Genomic DNA, 25,453 nt, shown 5'->3' with positions numbered 1-25,453 from the left:
GTAGTAAAACATTGTTTTTTCTGATATACTCAGTTAATTAGGTGACAACTGCTTGGGGCATGTATAGTCTGTCAATCAACCCGAGCTGGTGTTGTGCCCAAACTTACAAAGGCTACTTCTGCTGTGCAAGCTAGCATTTGTCAATGATTTTTTGTTATTCACTATGGAATTAAGCGTGCATAGTTCCTCTCTCCTGGCTTTGTGTTGAGATCTATATTACAAATGCTACTATTTCAGTAGCAGGATAAGAAGTAGATTTTGTACTCTAAAGTCATTTGATGAAAGAGTAAACATTTCTAGGAAAGCTATTCCTTTTTGTTCTTTTTATTTAAAAAACAGTTCGCTGAAAAATGCAGCTTTTTATCCCATTTTTGTTAAATATGATTTGCACAGGAAACGGCGACTAACCTCCTGAAAAAATGCCTTGCCATTCCTACACACACCAAGCCCAGGCCACCACTCACAAACCTCACCAGCTGCCACTGCACTTACATGTTGCTATCACCGCAGCTGCAAGTTTGGACAGGTCCTGCTCCATTCTGCTATTTCAGTGCACTGTTCCACAACCTTCTTCTGAATGCAGCCGATACTGCTGTGGCAATACATACTATGCCAGACAATTTTGAGCTCTGAAAGGCTACGACCCTTCTTGGGCCTGCCACTACCAGAATCTGGGTAAATAGCTAGAAAAGGCCTGGTATCTTGTTTTAATCTCTTTTACACTTCTTAGTCACCAGTCTAAAAGTGCCTTAGCTGTGGGTGTGCCGAGATCCTCCAGAGATTATGAGATTGTCTCCAAGATAAGTGGGGGAGCTGGTCATGAAAGCTTTGTAAATCATGCAGTCGGTCTTGATGATGGTGCAGGTCAGCTAGGGGAGCCAAGAGAGTTCCATCAGGATGGGGATGATGTGATTATATTTCTAAAGGCCCTGGATGAAACATACCTAGCATGTGAGATGCCCTGACAGGGTGCTATTGTAGAAACTGGGAGGGTATGAAGTAAGGCATTACCACCATCCAGATGCAAGAGGACTTAAACAGCTTTTCTAAAGTCACTTTCTGGACCCAGTGGTTTGACGTTCCTTAGAAGAGAGAGCTGGTACCATGCTGCCGGTGTTTTCTTTTTGGCAATGTGTTTTTTGATGGTAAGGTTGGTGTTCAGGATGAATGCAAGTGACTTGGCATTTGGTGAAAGTTGGGGTTTGAAACTGTCATTGTGTTATTTGTAATCCATTTTGTTTACTGTTCTTGGCAAATAACAGGAGTTCTGTCTTGGATGAATTGACTTTAAGGTAGGTGCTGGACATCCAGGTCTCGATGATATGCAAGCAGTGTTTGAGGTGTGAGATGTCTGAAGCGGAGGATAATTTCAAACAATCCTTGTGTATTATCAGAATATTAGTGAATCTCTAAGCTGTTATTTGTGAGTAGCACACCAAGTTGCTCCATGTATAGGCTGAAGATGGCAGAAAGCAGCATGGAGCCCAGGGGCACTCATACGTGATGTGATTTAAGACATGGACGTGCCCATGTGAAAATACTGGCTTTGGTTGGAAAGATTAGCACCAGTGAAGGTCATTACCACTGAATCCTATTTGAGACTCCTCGGTGCGTATGAGGGTTGATTTTGAACAAAACATAATTAATAATCAACTTAATAATCAATATCAATTTGAAAAATAATTGTTACTTACTTAAAAATAATTTACTTCCCTCCCTATCCCCCTTCAAAAAAATAATCTTGCTGACAATATTTCTATATCACAATATTTTTGACACAATATTTTGGTTAGATGAAAGTTTTGATTCAATATTTTGTCTTAATACTGTATGGACCACATGTGACTCATATTTGACTTTTCTAAAATAGCAGTGATTTCTGGTCTGTCTGTATGCATGCATGTGTTATTTCCGGAGCGCGACCCTTGCCAAAATGAAGCAGAGCACTGTACAAGGACCAAGAGAAAACTTGGCTGGACTCCTAATTTATTGAGCGGCATATTTACTAACATTTCATACAACACAGCACAGTAAGTGAAGCTGCTGCGCTGTGTTGTGAAAAAGGGAAAAAGCAGAAAAGCACCATATTTCATAGAAATGGTACTTTGGAAATGGGATTGAAAGCTCTGAAATGCAAGTTAGATAGTGAACCTTCAATTAACCTTCCTGTTCTTTTCCTATTCAAAATCTCCTTCCTCAGTTTCCTCTTCTCTATCTGTTACCTCCTCTCTCCTATCTTGCCCTTTGTCTGTGCCACACCCGCACTCCCACATGCTTTCCCTTGGTTCCGGCTACATCACCATTTATGTGCTTCCTCTTTGTTTTTTTCTCTTGACAACTTTCTCTCTGTCACCCTCAGCAACTTACCTATTTTTTGCTCCTTTGTCTGCATATCTTTTTCTGTGATTCTCTTTCCAGTTTTCACTGCCCATTCTTTCTCTCTCTCAGCTGGAAGACTCTTGTTCCTCTTCTCTCACTGTTCACTCTCACTGTTCAAACTGTCTGTCTCTTCATCTCAGTATATAGCCCTATCGCCTCCTTTCACAATATCATTTCTCTCTCTGTTTCACACTCTCTTGTAGTGTTACTGCCTGTGAACTCTAAGCACCTAATTATGAGTCTGGAGGTCCTCAGGCCGTCAGACTCGTGGTGGGGCAGCTGTGGTGTTCGTTAGTGGTCGTTCCGCCCTTGGACCGCTGACAACTGCCTGGGAACTGCTTTGGCCAGGTGGTGACATGACGGTCCAGAGGCATCCATAAGCTTGGCGGGACCCCCATGGTCCCTCCAAGCATATTAAGAGTTTCCGCGCTGCCAGGGGTTTCATGGCGGTTCCTCCTCCATAAAAACCCTGGTGGAGAGTAAACAAAAGGGGCCCTGTGGATGCACATGGGGAGGCACATGATGTGCCCCCCCGGTTGCATGCACAGAAGTTCCAGCACATCATGGACTTTTCAGCCCATGCCGTGCTGCAACAGTTTTTTACCTTCCCATTTTGGTGCCTATTTTATAGGCACCACCGTGGGAACACCAAAGGAATTGCCCGCCAATGACTAAAAAAGTCACTATACAGCAGGAGGTTCTCATGCAGGTTTGGCGGTGCAGCGGCGAGGCAGCACTGCCGCTGCATCATCAAACTCATGATTGGCCCCTTAGCCTACGTTCAAAAACACAGACCTGCTGATGGCGCTTCTTTAGACGCACAGGAGAGAATTGTGTGAACTGCCCCTTATGTCGGGTGTCAAATTCTACATAGAGTCCATATTTGTACTAGTTTGTTCCTTCCGAAATATGTCCAGCTTTGTGTGAATGTTTGCTCAGTACTCCAATGTGTAATGTCAACTAAACAACGTAAACCAATTTTGGCTTGTGGTTTTGTCAGCTATTTTATAATTGCATGACATCCTCAGATGTGGCTGTAAAAATGACCTCTTGTCTTGAATGTTTGTCATGAATTTTGAACCTTTGCCCTGAATGTTGATTTTTCTATTGGCTTGTGGCCATTGGAGGGTGATGCGGCAGTGGTGATTTTGTAGTGCTTTAAAAAGTCACTGAATTCCCCGCCTTAAAACAGCAGCCCATTGTTACTCTTAATCTCGGTTGGGAAGTTTATGAATGTCTTTCCAAACTGAGAGCCACATGTGTGAATGCCGTTGAGCTGATGACCTCTACATTGGGATATTTAGAGAGGGTATCCACCATGACTATTGTGACTCTCCCATCCGGGAAGCTCCCAAAGTCTATGCTCACTTTCTCCCAGGGTGTGTTGCACAATTCCTCAGTGATTAATGGCGTGGGTCTTTCCGGAATGCCAGTCAGTTGGCATGCAGCCTCTGGACAACTCCCTAATGTAGGTCTTTCAGCCCAGGAAACATATCTTTTCCCTCATCCTGGATTTCATTTTCATCGACCTCTGGAGCCTTCTGTGTGCTAGTTGCATTACATGATGTTGCAGGGCCACTGGGATGACAATGCAGGACCCGTGCAGTCTGATCCAGTCCTGGGTCATACTTAACTCGTTTCACGCCATCCTTGTCTTTGTGAGGCACTCACGATCATGCACCAACCAGTCGTTAGTATCCTGTAGAAAGTTTCTCCATGTGCCCCCTTAGATGACGTTTCGCACTTTGGTGAGGAAAGGGTTTGTTTCAGCCGGATCCCTGATTTCAGCCAGGGTCAGGGCTTGAGGGCAAGCAGCAGATAAGATCACATTGATGTGGGATTCCACTGCCTCTGCATCATTCCTCTCGGCTTGGGCTTCAGGAGGCACTGGGTGATGAGATAGGAAGTCAGCTGGGCTTTTCTCCCCAGGTCAGTAGACAACCTCCATCATGTATTGTTGCAACTGGATGGCCCATGGCTCAATTCTTGGTGGTGGATGTGGGGCTAATCCCCAGAACAGTGGGACTAGTGGTTGATGGGATGTGACAACCTTGTAGGGTTGGCCACTCACATAAAGGTGAAAATGCCGACATGCCCACTTGATCGCTAGAGCTTCCCACTCGGTGGGTGAGAGCACTTTTCTGACAAATGCTAGAACTGCCCAGCATCCGGGCTTCTGTTCCCAAGCCATCACCGCTCTGAGGCCCATTGGGCTGGCATCCACCAGAAGTTCAGTGTGCTTGTCAGGGTCAAAGTATACCAGTGTGGTGTTGTCGAGGAGTGCATTTTTGATGCGTTGGAATGCTGCTTCTTCATGGTGGCCCTGGCTCCACTTGGTGTCTGTCCTGGTCAGAGCCCTTAGCAATTCTGCGATGGAGGCCAGGTTCAGGATGAATCAGCCACAATACGTGGTCATCCTGAGGAAGCTTCACACCTCAGACAAGGTTGTAGATAGTTGTGATTGTTTTATCGATTTGGGCTTCCTGGGGTCAACTTGTATTCCATTCTGGTTAAACATGCATCCAAAGAATTCAATTGTTGGTTGAAAGAACAGGCATTTCTCTCGATGCCGTGTGATGCCATGGTCCTGGAGGAGTTTCAGAGTGGCTTGAAGGTGTTTGTAGTGTTTGGCTGCTGTGGTGGAATGTATGAGAATATTGTCTCTAACATTTAGAACACCTGGTAGCCCAGATATAGTCTATTGTATGGCATTTTGAAATACCTAGTTCAATGAGGATATGCCAGAGTTGAGGTGCTTATAGCAGCGCAGTCCCAAATGTGTGCTGAAGGTGGTTAAATACCTGTTTTCTTCAGCTAGGGCTAGTTAGTGATACCATGCATTTAGGTCTAGCTTAGAGAATCACCTGGAGCCATTGACGTCAGCTACTATCTCGTCCAATTACAGGATTATGTGGCGTTCCTTCCGGATGGCTCTATTTGGGAGCCACATGTTAATGCATGGATTATTTTTCCCTGCTGGTTTGGCTTCTTTGCAAGTCCCATTGGAGAGACGCAGGCTGTCGGTCCAGAATCCTTTTCTATTATTCCTTGTTCTTTAAATTTCTGCAGTTTGCATTCCACCAGTGATAGGAGGTGGAATGGGACACAGTGGTGCCAGAGTGCTATTGGAGTTATTGTTGGGTCAGCGGGGAGTTTTCCTGGAGGATGCTGGAGGTAACCCAGCCATTTGAAGAGTTTGGGAATTCATCGAGCAGGTCTTCAGTTTGGTTTGACATGAAACTCCTCGCACAGGACACCAGGCCTTGGTCCTCCATGGAGTGGCTGCTGATCAGTGTATCTGCGTCCTTAGTGATGGCGTGGAATGTTGTCGTGATCTGTTGCTCTTCTGACTGGATGGGTACCATCATCCGTGCGCATAGGAGTAATGGTGACTGACTCCCATATGTAAATATCTTTGTTTTGGATGGCACCAGTTGAGGCCTGGGTTGGAGACGGTTGTATTGCAGTATACCCATGATGTTTACGGAGGCCCCCGTGTTGATGAAGGCTTTTACTGCTGACCCTGCTATGCAGACTGTGCATGTGGATTGCTCTCTGGTTAATGATATGAGGAACATTTCTTCCTCTTCTTCTTCAGTTGAGGAGTTTTCTACGCAGTAGGTAAATAGAGAGATGGTCTTCGAAACACTAGGATGTGTAATGTTCGTAATTGATAGTTGGGGTACTGCTTTCCTCAGTGGTTTGTAGCCACAGCCCTGCCCTGCATTTTCTTTCTGCAGCTGAGGCAAAGTGATCCACAGTATATGCACTTGTTCTTCTGGGACTGGAATTGGTGCCCCCTGGGGGTGTTTCCTCTCACCTTTGTCCTTACGGCGTCTGCTCGTTCTGTCTTAATCACCACATTCTTAGCTGTTGTTCTTGTAAATCCCAGGTCCATCTTGTCAGCCCATGCAGCGGACAGGCCCTGCGACCTTGCTAGGATTAAGATGTCATCCAGGCTTAAGTTTGATTGTCTTTGAATTAGGCCATGCAGTGGTTTGACGCAACATACCTGAATCAGCTGTGCATGGATCTCCTTGAGCTGGTCATCCGCTGTGCAGGTGCTCGCTAACTCCCATTGCCTGGAGTAGAATGTGCCAATTGATTCGCCCTCCTATTGGTGTGCCTGGCACAGCTTGAACCTCCCAAAGCCCAGATTCAATTGCGGGTCAAATTGAGCATTGAGCACTCTCACAGTGGTGTTGTGCTCAGTGTGTAGGCCTGTATTTGAAAGGTATGTGATTAGGAGGTAGATTTCTTCCCCTGCGTACTATCGGAGAAGAGAGCATTTTACCATGTCGTCAGTTTCGCATGTGGCTATGAAATAATTGTCCAGCTGCCCTATCCATGTTTTCCACCTGGGGGAGGCAGTTGCAGGGTTCGCTAGTTTGCTGAATAGGGGTAATATACCCATGAGTGCATGCTATGTGACTATTTGGCCGGGTGTTTGAGCTACATTGAGTTCATCTGCCATCCTGAAGAAAGTGTGTTGTTTGAGCATTTATTTCCCTCCTATATTTCTGTTTTAATTATCTTTTTCCTTTGTTTATTTTTTTTTCCATGTTAGTCGGTTAGTCTAAGGCCAACGGTTCCACCTTGCATTGAGCAGTGCTTGCTTGATGGCTGTGTTCTATGGATGAGGCATTTATCACAGGTGAAAAGACTGCTTGCCTTGACCAGTGCTTGATGACTGCTGTCTGAGTGTGAGTCCACGTACATACGGTGTGTACCCCTAAGCCGATTGGCTCATTGCAGTTTCACTGCCTCAGTACTCAGCAAGCTATCTCAGCCCCCTGAGCACCGAGGTAGATGGGAGGGGTATCATTAGAAAGGGGTGAATCTCCCCTTTCCAATGATACCCCTGACTTAGTGGATCCCTGCTTGGAGATAACCACAGGAGGGTAATCACCAAGCAGGGATCCACTCACCAGATACCTGGGAGGGGGAAGCGGTCCCTTGGTCAAGGGCTTTTGCTCCCCCCAATGTTTTCCATAAAATTCAGTCTTTCTGCCCCCCGGAGGCAGATGGAGGCAATAGCCCCCTATCTGTCCCCAGGGAAGGTAGAAAGCACACTAGGGGCTAGGGATTTATTTCTTTTATGTATATAGGGACGGGGACTGCCCATCATGGGCATGCCAGTGCCCCCACCCACCCAAAGAAATTCACAGTCTTTCTGCCCCCCAGAAGACAGATGAGGGCAATAGCCCCTGATCTGCCCTCTGGGCAATTTTGGGGGGGGGGGCTGCCCAAAATGGGCATGCCAATGCCCCCACCTCCCAAAAATTCCACAGTCTTTCTGCCCTCCTCAGGAGGCATTTGGGGCAATAGCCCCAGATCTGCCCCTCAGGGGGGCAGAAAGCACACTAGGTACCAGGATTTGTCTATTTTATGTAGATAGGGATGGGGGTTGCCAATACCCCTCCACCCCACAAAATTCCACAGTGTGTCTGCTCCTCTCAGAGGCATATGGGGCCAATAGCTCCGAATATGCCCCCGGGGGAGGGGGTAAAGCTCACTAGGCTGTAGGCTTTATGTTTTTTTATACGTATGGGTAGTGGCAGCTCAAAGTGGGTATGCCAATGCCATTACCCCCAAAAAGCATTGCCATAGTCTTTCTGCCTCCCCTGTGAGGCAAACGGTCAATAGCCCCTGATCTGCCCCCCCACCCAGGAGGGCAGAAAGCTCACTAGGTACCAGGGATTATGCTGAGTGCCGGTTTTAATATATGGTTTTGAATAAAGCAGATTTACAGACTTATACTGTTCTCCTGTATATTCTTCTGGTGCTCCTTCCATTCCAAAAGTAACAGTTGTTTTATATGTAGGAGTGGAGGCTGCCCAGAATGGACATGCTAATGCCCAAGCCCCCAAACGAATTTGACACAGTCTTTCTGCCCCCTGGGAGGCAGATGGGGGCAATAGCCCCTTAGCTGCCCCCCAGGGGGGCAGAAAGCCCACTAGGCACCAGGAAATATGTTTTTAATATACGTAGGGGCTGCCCAAAAATAAATTTGGCACAGTCTTTCTGCCCCCGGGAGGCAGATTGGGGCAATAGTCCCTGATCTGCTCCCCTGGGGGAAAGAAAGCCCACTAGGCACCAGGGAGTATGTTATTCTTTTATATGTAGGGATGGGGTTGGCCAGAATGGGCATGCTAATGTCCCCACCCTCAAAAATTATTTCTGCCCCCCGGGGGTTGGCAAAAAGCCCCCTAGGCCCCAAGCACGCCACGGAGAACACCTTTTTTTGGAACACATTTTGGCTGTTTCAGTGATGTTTTTTGTCTCATCTGCAGAAAATCACTAGAAACCAGTTTGTGTGAGTGTGAACTGGAGTTTTGCTGATGGTCTGCATGTACTGACCTTTGACTGGGATTTTGTTGGCGGTGTGTGTGGACTTTCACTTGGCTAATGGTGTGTGGACTCGAGCTTGATGATGGTGTATGTAGATTGGTGCTTGCCTGGTAGTGTGCATAGAGTGGCGCTTGGCTGGCAGTGTACGTAAACTGGCACTTGTCTGATGGTGAGCATGGATGGTGCTTGACTAGCGATGTGCAGGGATGGCACTTGGATGGTGGTGTGGGTGGATGGTGGTATGCATGGACTGACTATTGGTTGGTGGTGTGTCTTGCATGGATCCCCCAGCATTTTCTTAACCCTGCAAACCTCACATTAACTTAAATAGTCTTATATTCCTCACATTTCTGTTTGAGAAAGTTGTAGAATCACAGCGCAGGCACAAATTTCCTACCACCAAGCGTTCCACTTGGTCTCCCGAGAAAAATGATACCTCACTTGTGTGGGTGCCCAAAGTAGCGTCAGCCTAAAAATGTAGAAACAAATTGCCCTTTTGAACCCGCTTTGCCCCCCCTTAATCTCAACACGTGTTTGGCCCTTCCATGTCACAGGCACATGGCCCATCCACACAAGTAAGGTGTCATTTTTATCGGGAGACTGAGGTCAATGCTGAGTGGTAGGAAATGTGTACCGTGCGGTGATCCCACAACTTTCCCACACAGATATTAGAGGAAAATGTGACGTTTTACCTAAACTTGAGGTGTGCAGTGGATTCTGGGAAGGAAAATGTTGGGGGATCAATGTAAGCCACACCTTCCTGGACTCCCATACCTGTCTAGTTTTCAGAAATTTCTGAGCTTTTTAGGTTCCCATAGATCTCTGCAAGTCCAGGTCCAAAAACACAGGTGCCCTCCTATCTAACAAGTGTTTTTTTGTCCTAGGTTTGGCGACCATTTTTGCAAAGCTGCCAAACCAAGACATTTCTGAAAACTAGACAATGGGGAAGTCCAGGGAGGTGTAAATTGTGTTGATCCCTCAACATTTTCCTACTCAGAATCATCGGCAAACCTCAAATTTAACTAAAAACTGTAGCCACAAATTTCCTACCACCCAGCGTTTCCCCAGGTCTCCCGATATAGATGGTACCTCACTTGTCTGAGTAGGTCTAGTGCCCGCGACAGGAAATGGCCCAAAACCTAATGTGGAGGCTTCAAAATTATCGATCGTAAAAGTGCCTGGTTTTGCGAGGGAGTCACTTGTATTTTTGTTCCCGGGCTCAGCGGCCATGTAGGGAAACCTTCCAAACCCAGATATTTCTGAAAACTAGATAGCTAGGTCCGTTCAGGGAGGTGTGACTTGCTTGGATTTCTCAACCTTTTCCTATCCAGAATCCCCTGCAAACTTCAAATTTAGCTAAAACAAAATCACATTTTCCTCACTTTTCGGTGTGGGAAAGTTGTGAGATCACTGGTCCTCCACAAATGTCCTACCACCCAGTGTTCCCCCAGGTCTCTTGATAAAGATGGTACCTCACTTGTGTGTGTATGCCTAGTGCCCCTGACAGGAAATGGCTCAAAACGTACTGTGGAGACTTCAAAAATATTGATCCTAAAACTACCGGCCTCCCTAGGTCTCTAGTTTTCTGAAATATCTGGGTTTAGTATGTTTTCCCAGATTCCCACCAAGCCCAGGACCAAAAACGCAGGTGTCTCCCTCTCAAAAGCAAATCTTTTTGTGATCGATAATTTTGAAGTGTCCACATTACATTTTAGGAGGTTTCCCTAGGTGCCGCCTGAACAAGGGTCCATAATCCATAGCTAGGCACAATGCAAAAATGGGTCTGTTTCCTCTGGAATAAATAGATGTGCCCAAGTTGCATTTTGGTACAAAAGGGGGTGGTGATGGACGGAGCACCAGAACCAATCAAACACTCACACCCAGTCAACAGATCTGGGTTTGATCCATCACCGGTCTTTAGCCCACTCTGCCACCCCAGTTCAGACGTGGCCATATACAAATCAGTCTGACCCTGTGCCTCATGGGAACAGTCCAGCCCGAACTGCCAAGCCATGCCTTCCCTGGACCGGAAACAAGCTTCCTAGGACCGGTTTCTGGCATTTCAGCCATCTTCAGCCAGGCTTGCTTGAATCCAGTGGCAAAGTGAGCAAGGGACTCACGTCTGAGCATACCCTGCCAGCTTATGGCGAACAAAGCGGTACAAAAGGGGGTGGTGATGGACAGAGCATCAGAACCAATCAAACACTCACACCCAGTCAACAGATCTGGGTTTGATCCATCACTGTTCTTTAGCCCACTCTGCCACCCCAGTTCAGACATGGCCATATGCAAATCAGTCTGACCCTGTGCCTCATGGGAACAGTCCAGCCCGAACTGCCAAGCCATGCCTTCCCTGGAGCGGAAACAAGCTTCCTAGGACCGGTTTCTGGCATTTCAGCCGTCTTCAGCTAGGCTTGCTTGAATCCAGTGGCAAAGTGAGCAAGGGACTCACGTCTGAGCATACCCTGCCAACTTATGGCGAACAAAGCGGTACAAAAGGGGGTGGTGATGGATGGAGCATCAGAACCAATCAAACACTCACACCCAGTCAACAGATCTGGGTTTGATCCATCACCGTTCTTTAGTCCACTCTGCCACCCCAGTTCAGACACGGCCATATGCAAATCAGTCTGACCCTGTGCCTCATGGGAACAGTCCAGCCCGAACTGCCAAGCCATGCCTTCCCTGGACCGGAAACAAGCTTCCTAGGACCGGTTTCTGGCATTTCAGCCGTCTTCAGCCAGGCTTGCTTGAATCCAGTGTCAAAGTGAGCAAGGACTCACGTCTGAGCATACCCTGCCAACTTATGGCGAACAAAGCGGTACAAAAGGGGGTGGTGATGGATGGAGCATCAAAACCAATCAAACACTCACACCCAGTCAACAGATCTGGGTTTGATCCATCACCGTTCTTTAGCCCACTCTGCCACCCCAGTTCAGACATGGCCATATGCAAATCAGTCTGACCCTGTGCCTCATGGGAGCAGTCCAGCCCGAACTGCCAAGCCATGCCTTCCCTGGACCGGAAACAGGCTTCCTAGGGCCGGTTTCTGGCATTTCAGCCGTCTTCAGCCAGGCTTGCTTGAATCCAGTGGCAAAGTGAGCAAGGGACTCACGTCTGAGCATACCCTGCCAGCTTATGGCGAACAAAGCGGTACAAAAGGGGGTGGTGATGGACAGAGCATCAGAACCAATCAAACACTCACACCCAGTCAACAGATCTGGGTTTGATCCATCACTGTTCTTTAGCCCACTCTGCCACCCCAGTTCAGACATGGCCATATGCAAATCAGTCTGACCCTGTGCCTCATGGGAACAGTCCAGCCCGAACTGCCAAGCCATGCCTTCCCTGGAGCGGAAACAAGCTTCCTAGGACCGGTTTCTGGCATTTCAGCCGTCTTCAGCTAGGCTTGCTTGAATCCAGTGGCAAAGTGAGCAAGGGACTCACGTCTGAGCAAACCCTGCCAACTTATGGCGAACAAAGCGGTACAAACGGGGGTGGTGATGGATGGAGCATCAGAACCAATCAAACACTCACACCCAGTCAACAGATCTGGGTTTGATCCATCACCATTCTTTAGCCCACTCTGCCATCCCAGTTCAGACATGGCCATATGCAAATCAGTCTGACCCTGTGCCTCATGGGAACAGTCCAGTCCGAACTGCCAAGCCATGCCTTCCCTGGACCGGAAACAAGCTTCCAAGGACCGGTTTCTGGCATTTCAGCTGTATTCAGCCAGGCTTGCTTGAATCCAGTGGCAAAGTGAGCAAGGGACTCACGTCTGAGCATACCCTGCCAACTTATGGTGAATAAAGCGGTACAAAAGGGGGTGGTGATGGACGGAGCATCAGAACCAATCAAACACTCAACACCCAGTCAACAGATCTGGGTTTGATCCATCACCGTTCTTTAGTCCACTCTGCCACCCCAGTTCAGACACGGCCATATGCAAATCAGTCTGACCCTGTGCCTCATGGGAACAGTCCAGCCCGAACTGCCAAGCCATGCCTTCCCTGGACCGGAAACAAGCTTCCTAGGACCGGTTTCTGGCATTTCAGCCGTCTTCAGCCAGGCTTGCTTGAATCCAGTGTCAAAGTGAGCAAGGACTCACGTCTGAGCATACCCTGCCAACTTATGGCGAACAAAGCGGTACAAAAGGGGGTGGTGATGGATGGAGCATCAAAACCAATCAAACACTCACACCCAGTCAACAGATCTGGGTTTGATCCATCACCGTTCTTTAGCCCACTCTGCCACCCCAGTTCAGACATGGCCATATGCAAATCAGTCTGACCCTGTGCCTCATGGGAGCAGTCCAGCCCGAACTGCCAAGCCATGCCTTCCCTGGACCGGAAACAGGCTTCCTAGGGCCGGTTTCTGGCATTTCAGCCGTCTTCAGCCAGGCTTGCTTGAATCCAGTGGCAAAGTGAGCAAGGGACTCACGTCTGAGCATACCCTGCCAACTTATGGTGAACAAAGCGGTACAAAAGTAGCATTTTGGGCAATTTCCTGTTGCGGGCACTAGGACTACCCACACAAATGAGGTACCATTTTTATCAGGAGACTTGGGGGAATGCTGGGTGTATGGAAGTTTGTAGCTCCCTGCAGATTCCAGGACTTTCCATCACAGAAAGTGAGGAAAATTTGTTTTTTTTTGTTTTGCAAAGTTTGAGGTTTGCAAGGGGTTCTGGGTAACATACCTGATGAGAGCAACACAAATCACATCCTGGATTCCCCTGGGTGCTTAGCTTTAAAAAATGTTCAGGTGTGCTAGGTTTCCCTGAGCTATGGTCCAAAATCCACAGCTAAGAACGTTGGGAAAAAGGGTCAGTTTTCACTGGAACAATGTGATGTGCCCTCATTGCGTTTTGGGCCATTTCCTGTTGTGGGCTCTAGGCCTACCCACACAAGTGAGGTACCATTTTTATCAGGATACTTTGGGGAATGATGGGTGGGTAGATGTTTGTGGCTTCCCAAAGATTCCAGAATTTTCCATCACAGAAATGTGAGGAAAATGTTTTTTTTTTTTTTACAAAGTTTGAGACTTGCCAGGGATTTTAGGTAACAGAGCCTGGTGACAGCCACACAAGTCACCATACCCTGTTTTTCCCTGCGTGTCTAGTTTAAAAAATGTACAGGTTTACTATGTTTCCCTACGTGCCAGTTAGGCTAGGATCCAAAATCCACAGCTAGTCACATTGTGAAAAAAGGATCAGTTTTCATTGTAAAAATATGATGGGTCTACGTTGCGTTTTGGGTCATTTCCTTTCATAGGCACTAGGCCTACCCACACAACTGTGGACCCATTTTTATCAGGAGACTAGGGAGAACACAGAACAGTAGAACAAGTGTTATTACCAATTGAATTCCCATGCATTTCTGCCTTCCAAATGTAAGACAATGTGTAAAAAAGAAGTCATTCTGAAAAATCTCCTCCAATTCACATGCTAATACTGGTACCTACAATTTCGGAGATGTGCAAATAACCACTGCTTCTAAACGTTATATTTTGTTCCCATTCAGGAAATACATAAGTTTCCTTGATACCTATTTTTCAGTATTTATATTTTACCAAATGAACTTCTATATACCCAGTACACAATGAAAAACCATTGCGCAGCTCAGCTATTGGTTCTGCGTAACTCGGGTTCTTGTTGAGCCTGCAAATCCTATATATCCCTGCAACCAGAAAGGACCAGCAGACATAACGATATATTGCTTTAAATAATATTAGGCCTGGGCCAAAATTCCGTTCCGTTCGTGGAAATTGCGACAATTTGGCATTTTTGCGTTCCGCGGAAAGCGGAAAATGTCAAAATTTCCACATTAAGGGCTTAGCGATAATTTGTTTCTTGCTGGCGCTGTAAAAAAATACATTCTTGCGTGCGCGCGATCGCCTTACCTGAATCCCCGCGTTCGCTGACAAGCATTCCCGACCCGGTCGCGTTCTCCACGAGATGTTGGATGTTGATAGCCATTTTGCGCTGTCTCGCGACAGTTCGCGCCCGCATTAACGTCATTTGTCGTGCGAACACGTCATTTGTCGCGTGATCAAGTCTTTCTGCTCGCAATCATGCACCGCGAGAGTATGAGAAGATTGAGATCTCGAACACGTCATTCTCCACCGCGAGCGAGAGAGTGAGGACGCGGGCACGTCTAATCGAACGCGAAAAGGAGAAAGAGACACCGAACATGTCATATCCAACACGACAGGGTGCGAGAGAACGCGATCAAGTCATTTACGACACGCCATCGACATCCGGCGGAAGTAATGTGAAGCTCGAGAACTCGAACATGCAAAATTTTCAATTTGGAGAAGAATATCAGCTCTAGCAGCAGGAAACCTTCTGCAAATGATGATTTTGGATGAAAACAACTCCTCAGATTGACATTTGGCTGTCCTATTTTGTGCAAGGAGCCCTTTTTTAAAAAGGTGGGGAGAGGGAGGAAGTGACACAGAATCTCCAACTGCCTGTTCCTGTCCAGCAGGCTCCTCCCAGTGCTTTGTCCATCTCCTGCTCATTCTGCTTTGGATTTTGAGCTGGAAAGATCACTCTTCTTTGTCTACTGCAACATTGCAATTGGATTTGAGGATTTTTTGATTTGGATATTTCACAAGTAAGTGGTTGTTGTGTCTGTTTGATTGGGGGCATTGCAGTTCTTGTAACTACAATTTATTTTTAGTAACTATTATTATTCCTTTTTTTTTAAATGTTGTGGGTAGTACTAGTCAGTACTAGTAGGCCCGAGCTAGTCAAGGGCATGGCCTAATGGGTGTGTGTGTGCATGATGAAGCAACTGTTCCTTTAGTGTTTTTTGAATGTATTGTATTTTCAAGCATTATTTAAGGGCATTGGATTGAGTTGGGGTAGTGTGTTTTTTTGGGGTGGCCTTTCTGATGTTGCTGGGCCGGGCCATGTGGCTGGTGGCCATTTTGAAGCCTAGGCCTGCAAGCTTGCCTGGCCTTGTCTGCCAACAGGCCTGCTTTTTCATCCACTAGGATCAGAGCAGGTAGCCACAGCTTTATTAATCAAGTGTTTTCTGTGTGGTCTGTTGAATTTAGACATCATTTAGGGCATGGATGGCATTGGATTGAGTTGGGGAAGTGTGTTTTTCTGGGGTGGCCTTTCTGATGTTGTTGGGCCTGGCCATGTGGCTGGTGGCCATTTTGAAGCCTAGGCCTGCAAGCTTGCCTGGCCTTGTCTGCCAACAGGCCTGCTTTTTCATCCACTAGGATCAGAGCAGGTAGCCACAGCTTTATTAATCAAGTGTTTTCTGTGTGGTCTGTTGAATTTAGACATCATTTAGGGCATGGATGGCATTGGATTGAGTTGGGGAAGTGTGTTTTTTTGGGGTAGCATTTCTGATGTTGTTGGGCCTGGCCATGTGGCTGGTGGCCATTTTGAAGCCTAGGCCTGCAAGCTTGCCTGGCCTTGTCTGCCAACAGGCCTGCTTTTTCATCCACTAGGATCAGAGCAGGTAGCCACAGCTTTATTAATCAAGTGTTTTCTGTGTGGTCTGTTGAGTTTAGACATCATTTATGGCATGGATGGCATTGGATTGAGTTGGGGAAGGATTTTTTTTTGGGTGGCCTTTCTGATGTTGGTTGTCTTAAAGACATGCTTTTGTTGTATGTGTCTGGTGTGTTAGTGTGCAATGCACGCACCCTGCAGACCTTTTTGGGGCCTGTGAATGTTCGTATTTCCATTTTGTTGCATTAAAAAGGCAGATCAGTGTGCTTTAGCATGCAGCCTTTACCTGGCTTTTATAGGCCTTTTGTCCGCTCGTGGTGTTTCCCAGGCCCCCTGCTTGTTTGTGTTTTGTGAGTGTCCATGTGGCTGGTGGCCTTATTTTGTGTTTGGACTGGGAGTTATTATTGTCCTGCTTTTGCCATAGGTCTTCCTATTGGCAATTTGGCTTACTGCTTCCATCCATCCACACCCTTTGCCAGCAGCAGCTCCATGGATGCCGAGATGCTCAAAAAATGTAATGGCAAATAGGGTCCACCCCACTTCCATTACATTTTTATTTTGGTGGTTATTATTAACTTTCCTATCCTTCCTGAGAGTGTAGTGTGTAACTGTACACAGTAGTATAACATAGCCCTTGTTAAAAAAAAAGTCATAAATGGCTAGACTATATTTTTTGTTTGCACTAGTACAGTACTAAGTAACTGAATCACAACAACAAATGCAACATTTCACTGATGTTCTTCTCCTGGCTTATTTGGTTTTAGGTGCACAAAAGACAAAGGAGGAGGTGTCATCAGCATCACCCGGCTACCTGTTGTACTGCCAGCCAGACAGAAGTCCTGCTGCGCATCACGTCCATGTGTGACCAGAACTTGTTGTGCATCTGCATCCTGCCTGACATCTGAAGAAGATGGCCCCAAAGAAAGTTACCATGTCCAGTACCAAGAAAGTTGCCAGTGAGAAGAAGGAACAGAAAAAGGAAGTGCCATTAACCACGACTGGTGGTGTGCCGGCCAATGTTTTTTTTGGCACCCAAAAAGTTACGCCTGCAGCAGCATTGTCCGGGAACCAAGCTGGGAGCAGCACAGCGGTCCAACCACACCAACCTAGGCCCAAGGGCTTTAGTGTCGCAGAGGTAGCCAGTCTACTAACGAGCAGCGATGTTGAAGAAATGTCATTACCACAAAGTAGTACACAATCAAGTTCAACGCAGGCGCAAACTCAGCAGATAAGTGTGCAGCCGCAACAAGAACAGCAGCAGCCACAACAAGAACAGCAGCAGCCGCAACAGCCCACCATATTAGTTGTTGCTCCTGACGTAGGGGCATTTCAGGAAATCGAGCTTCCTGCAGACAAAGTGGAGCAAAGTCAAACCACTGTTTCAGAAGATCGATTGTCTTCCAGACCACCAGCAAGGAAAAAGAGGCTTAGTCCATCATCTTCTTCTTCAAGCCCCGCTTCTAATGATCGTGATGCCACTTGGGTCCCACCAGCTCAGTCTGAGAGTGATATACGCCACAAGACAATGCTTCTGAAAAGGAAGGTCCCAGAAGAACTTAGAGTTATGGAGATAGATGTAGAAGAGGGGGGTGATGATGATGATGTTGATGAAGACCAGCCAGTCATCACGCACATTACTCCCGCCCCAAAGGGATTGGAGACCAACATTCTCACCCTATCCAGAAAGGCTGCTACTGAGCGGGATGTAGCACGGATATCACCAACACAGCTTACACCACCACTACCTCCAGCTGCCATATTTTCCAAGGCCCGGCAGGGACCTACATCCAGCTCAACCATCTCAGTAAGTAGTGGTAGTAAAAGTCACAGTCTAGGTGCACAGGGTCACTTTTCAAGCACACCCTCCAGTTCATCTGATATTGAAAGTGGCACATCCAGCAGTGCCAGAAAGTTCTCCTCCCCAGTTTGGGACTTTTTTTCTGTTAGCACCAAGGAGGAGAACGTTGCTATATGCTCAATTTGTCGTCAAGGTGTTCGGCGTGGTAAGCTTGGTACAAACTATGGTACCGGAGGACAAGCAAGTCATCTCAGAATACAACACACTATCGTGTGGGAGAATCACCTACTTCACTTAAAAGAAAGTAGACAAACTCAATCCATTGAAGTTAGTCAGGAAGAATCAGGGAGCGATATTATTGCGGTGGAAGGTGAAGAAGAGGGAGGCATTTCTAGCCCTGTCCCCAGTAGTGCAGTGGCATCGCTCACATCCTCCTCAGTAACATCAGAGTGGCACCGCAGTAAGAGCCATACTCTGAGTCAGGCTGAGACACCAAGGCGACCGAGTACCGCAATGAGACAATCTGTGTCATTGAGCCTAAGTGGGTTAATGAAAACAGCACCACAAAGCAAAGTAATCCAGCCTACCATTGAGAGCATGTTTAGGTTGGAGGGGCAGTTCCAACGCAACCATCCAACGGCACGGTTGTACAATGCGAAGCTGGCTAAAATGTTAGCGCTGGACCTTCTTCCTTTTTCATTTGTGGAAGGGGTGGGTTTCCTTTGATTTGTGTCTGCCATCTGCCCTTATTGGAAGGTTCCCAGCCGGTCATATTTCGCAAGAATTGCTGTTCCGGCACTACATCATGATGTGCTGGAATTGGTTGGACAAGCTTTGCAGCAGAGTGCTGTTCACAATATCCACCTGACAACAGACATGTGGACCAGTTGCCAAGCCACAGATTACATGTGCATCACTGCACACTGGATCTCTTTTGTGGGGGTTAGAGATAAGCTATCTGCACGAGGTGCTGTTGACACAGCTGCGATTTTTGAAGGTACTCAGAAACATGCAACTGTAGCCATGTTCGCCATGGAGAAATCTCATACGGCTGAAAACATTTTACACGAGTTTCGCAGCAAGGTTTTTGAATGGCTGCGGCCAAGAGGGCTTGGTATTGGTTTTGTTGCCACAGACAATGGCAGTAATGTACTCAAGGCCATGGTACTTGGTTCCTATTTCAGGGTTCCATGTTTGGCGCACTGCATAAACATTATGGTTCAAGACTTTCTGAAAAAAGAACCCATAGTCAGCAATTTACTGGCCATCTGCCGAAGAATATGCACTCATTTCAGCCATTCTTTTAAAGCTCGGAAGCAGCTGAGGATCATCCAACGTGAACATAGAATGCCAGTCAAGGCACTCATCCAGGAGGTGGCAACACGCTGGAAATCAACGTATTACATGCTTCATCGTCTGTATGAGCAGTACAGGTCACTCCATGAATATGTCTGGAAAAGAAAAGGGGATGCTACTGTTAACCCCTTCGCTGCTAGGCCTTTTCCCCTCCTGTGCTAAGCCTTTTTTGGGCTATTTGGGGTAGTGCGCGCTTAGGCCCCTGTAACTTTTTGACCGCATTAGGTATCCACGCCAAATTTGCGTCCTTTTCTTCCAACATCATGCGGATTCTAAAGGTACCCAGGGTTTGTGGATTCTCTTAGAGGGTTCCCAGAATTTAGTCAAAATACAGCAACATTTGTTTTTTTTTGTGAAAAATGGGGAAAGGTGGCTGCAAATGAAAGCGTCTGGGTTTTTCTCTGCAAATAATATCAAAAAAGGGTTTGTGGGAATGAAATCACCATTTCTCCAGCTTTTAGGGAATGACAGATTTTTGTCAGAAATCCAACTTTTTTTACACAGTTTTGACATTTTTCTGGGACATACCCTATTTTTGTAATTTTTTGTGCTTTCAACCTCCTTCCAGATAATGGTAGAAATGGGTAGAAAAGCAAAAATGGATCTCGGAAAGCTATACATTTTTGAAAAGTAGACAAAAAATTCTGAATTCAGCAAGGGGTCATTTGTGTAGATCCATCAAGGTTTCTTAATAGAAACTAACAGTTAAATATAGGAAAAATTAAAAATTAGTTGAAAAAATCAGCCTTTTGTGTCAACGTTTTCACCTGTAACTTCTTCTAATTATGACATCTCTTAGAAAGCAATGTACCATTACATCCGCTGGACCTTCCTGGTTGTGGGGATATATAGGACTTGTAGGTTCACCAAGAGCCCAACGAACCCAGAGTAAAAAACTGAGCAGCATTTTGTAATGTTTTTTTTTTTAGTTCCAGGTATATAGCAATTATAGTGTGAAAATGTATACATGGAAAAATTGGTATGAAAGACACCTATGTATTTCTGAAATGGGAACAAATTACAGAGTTTAGAAACAGTGCATATTTGCACATTTTCGAAATTGGGAATACTCATACTTGCATGACAATTATTGGTCATTTTTCAAAATGACTTTTTATTTACACATTGTCTTCATTTGGAAGGGAGAAATGCATCAAAAATCAATAGGTAATAACAGTTGCTTTACAAATCTGAACTACCCTAAGTCTCCCGATAAAAATGGTACCTCACTTGTGTGGGTAGGCATAGTGCCCACGACAGGAAGTGGCTCAAAACCTAAGGTGAACACACCACATTTTCACACTGAAAATTTACACATTTTTTGCGAAGAGTCTAGCTGTAGTTATTGAACCCTAGCTCTGCCGGCACCTAGGGAAACCTAGCAAACCTATACATTTTTGAAAACTAGACACCCAGGGGAACCCAGGATGGGGTGACTTGAGTGCCTCCCACCATAATCTGTTACCCAGAATCCCTTGCAAACGTAAAATATTGACCAAAAAAAAAACTTTTCCCCACATTTCTGTGATGGAAAGTTCTGGAATCTGCGTGGATCCACAAATTTCCACCCACCCCGCGTTCCCCAAAGTCCTACGAGAAAAATGGTACATCACTTGTGCGGGTCGGCGTAGTGCCCGCGACAGGAAATGGCGCAAAACGCAACGTGGTCACACCTCAATTTTGCAGTGAAAAATTACCCTTTTTTGGCAAAGTGACTAGCTGTAGTTTTTGAACCCTAGCCCTGCCGGCACCTAGGGAAACCTAGCAAACCTATACAATTTTGAAAACTAGACACCCAGGGGAATCCAGGATGGGGTGACTTAAGTGCCTCCCACCAAGGTCTGCTACCCAGAATCCCTTGCAAACGTAAAAAATTGCCAAAAAAACCCACATTTTCCCCACATTTCTGTGATGGAAAGTTCCGGAATCTGCGTGGATCCTCAAATTTCTACCCACCCCGCGTTCCCCAAAGTCCTACGAGAAAAATGGTACCTCACTTGTGCGGGTCGGCCTAGTGCCCGCGACATGAAATGGCGCAAAACGCAACGTGGTCACACCTCAATTTTGCAGTGAAAAATTACCCTTTTTTGGCAAAGTGACTAGCTGTAGTTTTTGAACCCTAGCCCTGCCGGCACCTAGGGAAACCTAGCAAACCTATACATTTTTGAAAACTAGACACCAAGGGTAATCCAGGATGGGGTGTCTTGAGTGCCTCCCACCATGGTCTGTTACCCAGAATCCCTTGCAAACGTAAAAAATTGACAAAAAAAAACACATTTTCCCCACATTTCTGTGATGGAAAGTTCTGGAATCTGCGTGGATCCATAAATTTCCACCCACTCTGCGTTCCCCAAAGTCCTACGAGAAAAATGGTACTTCACTTGTGTAGGTCGGCCTAGTGCCCGCCACAGGAAACGGCGCAAAACGCAACGTGGTCACACCTCAATTTTGCTGTGAAGAATGACCCTTTTTTGGCAAAGTGACTAGCTGCAGTTTTTGAACCCTAGCCCTGCCGGCACCTAGGGAAACCTAGCAAACCTATACATTTTTGAAAACTAGACACCCAGGGGAATCCAGGATGGGGTGACTTGAGTGCCTCCCACCATGGTCTGTTACCCAGAATCCCTTGCAAACGTTAAAAATTGACAAAAAAACACATTTTCCCCATATTTCTGTGATGGAAAGTTCCGGAATCCGCATGAATCCACAAATTTCCACCCACCCCGCGTTCTCCAAAGTCCTACGAGAAAAATGGTACCTCACTTGTGCGGGTCGGCCTAGTGCCCACGACAGGAAACGGCGCAAAACGCAACGTGGTCACACCTCAATTTTGCAGTGAAAAATGACCCTTTTTTGGCAAAGTGATTAGCTGTAGTTTTTGAACCCTAGCCCTGCCGGCACCTAGGGAAACCTAGCAAACCTATACATTTTTGAAAACTAGACACCCAGGGCAATCCAGGATGGGGTGACTTGAGTGCCTCCCACCATGGTCTGTTACCCAGAATCCCTTGCAAACATAACGAATTGACAAAAAAAACACATTTTCCCCACATTTCTGTGATGGAAAGTTCTGGAATCTGCGTGGATCCACAAATTTCCACCCACCCCGCGTTTCCCAAAGACCTACGAGAAAAATGGTACCTCACTTGTGCGGGTCGGCCTAGTGCCCGCGACAGGAAACGGCGCAAAACGCAACGTGGCCACACCTCAATTTTGCAGTGAAAAATGACCCTTTTTTGGCAAAGTGACTAGCTGTAGTTTTTGAACCCAAGTTCTGCCGGCACATAGGGAAACCTACCAAACCCACACATTTCTGAAAACTAGACACCCGGCGGCTTCCAGGGAGGTATGGCTTGCATGGATCCCCCAACGTTTCCTTACCCAGAATCCTCGCAAACCTCAATTTTAGCTGAAAAAATCATTTTTTTCACACATTTTGGTGTGGGAAAGTTGTGGCATCACCGGGCTCACACAAATTTACCACCACCCAGCATTCCCCCAGCTCTCTCGGTAAAAATGGTGCCTCACTTGTGTGGGAGGCCCAAGTACCCGCGGCAGGCAAGGGCCAAAAACGTAGTGAGGCAAAATCAAATCTAAAAACCACCTGGTTTTGCAAGGGGGGTCACTTGGATTTTTGGCCTAGTGCTCGGCGGCCATCTAGGGAAACCTACCAAACCCATGCATTTCTGAAAACTAGACACCCGGCGGCTTCCAGGGAGGTATGGCCTGCGTCGATCCCCCAAAGTTTCCTTACCCAGAATCCCCTGCAAACCTCAATTTTAGCTGAAAAAATCACTTTTTTCACACATTTTGGTGTGGGAAAGTTGTGGCATCAAAGGGCTCACACAAATTTACCACCACCCAGCCTTCCCCCAGGTCTCCCGGTAAAAATGGTGCCTCACTTGTGTGGGAGGCCCAAGTACCCACGGCAGGCAAGGGCCCAAAACGTTGTGAGGCGACATCAAAATGACCTATCGCAAAACCACCTGGTTTTGCAAGGGGGGTCACTTGGGTTTTTGGCCCGGTGCTCGGCGGACATCTAGGGAAACCTACCAAACCCATGCATTTCTGAAAACCAGACACCCGGCGGCTTCCAGAGAGGTATGGCTTGCATGGATCCCCCAACGTTTCCTTACCCAGAATCATCTGCAAACCTCAATTTTAGCTGAAAAAATCAGTTTTTTCACACATTTTGGTGTGGGAAAGTCGTGGCATCACTGGGCTCACACAAATTTACCACCACCCAGCGTTCCCCCAGCTCTCCCGGTAAAAATGGTGCCTCACTTGTGTGGGAGGCCCAAGTACCCGCGGCAGGCAAGGGCCCAAAACGTAGTGAGGCGACATCAAAATGGCCTATCGCAAAACCACCTGTTTTTTGCAAGGGGGGTCACTTGGGTTTTTGGCCCGGTGCTCGGCGGACATCTAGGGAAACCTACCAAACCCATGCATTTCTGAAAACAAGACACCCGGCGGCTTCCAGGGAGGTATGGCTTGCGTGGATCCCCCAACGTTTCCTTACCCAGAATCCCCTACAAACCTCAATTTTAGCTGAAAAAATCACTTTTTTCACACATTTTGGTGTGGGAAAGTTGTGGCATCACTGGGCTCACACAAATTTACCACCACCCAGCGTTTCCCCAGGTCTCCCGTTAAAAATGGTGCCTCACTTGTGTGGGAGGCCCAAGTACCCGCGGCAGGCAAGGGCCCAAAACGTAGTGAGGCGACATCAAAATGGCCTATCGCAAAACCACCTGGTTTTGCAAGGGGGGTCACTTGGGTTTTTGGCCCGGTGCTCGGCGGCCATTTAGGGAAACCTACCAAACCCATACATTTTTGAAAACTAGACACCCGGCGGCTTCCAGGGAGTTATGGCTTGCGTGGATCCCCGAACGTTTCCTTACCCAGAATGCCCTGCAAACCTCAAAATTAGCTAAACAATTCACCTTTTTCACACATTTTTGTGTGGGAAAGTTGTGGCATCAGTGGGCTGACACAAATTTCCTACCACCCAGCGTTCCCCCGGGTCTCCCGATAAAAATGGTGCCTCATTCGTGTGGGAGACCCAAGTACCTGCGGCAGGCAAGGGCCCAAAACGTAGTGAGGCGACATCAAAATGGCCTATCGCAAAACCACCTGGTTTTGCAAGGGGGGTCACTTGGGTTTTTGGCCCGGTGCTCGGCGGCCATCTAGGGAAACTTACCAAACCCATACATTTCTGAAAACTAGACACCCGGCGGCTTCCAGTGAGGTATGGCTTGCATGAATCCCCCAAAGTTTCCTTACCCAGAATGCCCTGCAACCCTCAAATTTAGCTTAAAAAATTCACCTTTTCACACATTTTTGTGTGGGAAAGTTGTGGCATCAGTGGGCTGACACAAATTTCCTACCACCCAGCGTTCCCCCGGGTCTCCCGATAAAAATGGTGCCTCACTCGTGTGGGAGGCCCAAGTACCCGCGACAGGCAAGGGTCCAAAACGTGGTGAGGCGCACTGCGTTTAGGACCCTTGCCTGTTGAGGCGCACTACGTTTTGGACACTTGCTGTCACGGGTACTTGGGCCTCCCACACGAGTGAGGCACTGTTTTTATTGGGAGACCCGGGGGAACGCTGGGTGGTAGGAAATTTGTGTCAGCCCAGTGATGCTACAACTTTCCCACACCAAAATGTGTGAAAAAAGTGATTTTTCCAGCTAGAAATGAGGTTTGCAGGGGATTCTGGGTAAGGAAACGTTGGGGGATCCACGCAAGCCATACCTCCCTGGAAGCCTCCGGGTGTCTAGTTTTCAGAAATGTATGGGTTTGGAAGATTTCCCTAGATGGCCGCCGAGCACCGGGCCAAAAACCCAAGTGACCCCCCTTGCAAAACCAGGTGTTTTTGCAATAGGCCATTTTGATGTCGCCTCACTACGTTTTGGGCCCTTGCCTGCCGCGGGTAGTTGGGCCTCCCACAGAAGTGAGGCACCATTTTTACCGGGAGACCTGGGGGAATTCTGGGTGGTGGAAAATTTGTTTAAGCCCGGTGATGCCACAACTTTCCCACACAAAAATGTGTGAAAAAAGTGTTTTTTTCAGATAAAATTGAGGTTTGTAGGGGATTCT

This window comes from Triturus cristatus, chromosome 2_2 (assembly GCF_964204655.1).
Source record: "Triturus cristatus chromosome 2_2, aTriCri1.1, whole genome shotgun sequence".
NCBI classification, from domain to species: domain Eukaryota; kingdom Metazoa; phylum Chordata; class Amphibia; order Caudata; family Salamandridae; genus Triturus; species Triturus cristatus.
Note: the sequence above shows the minus strand (reverse complement) of the source record.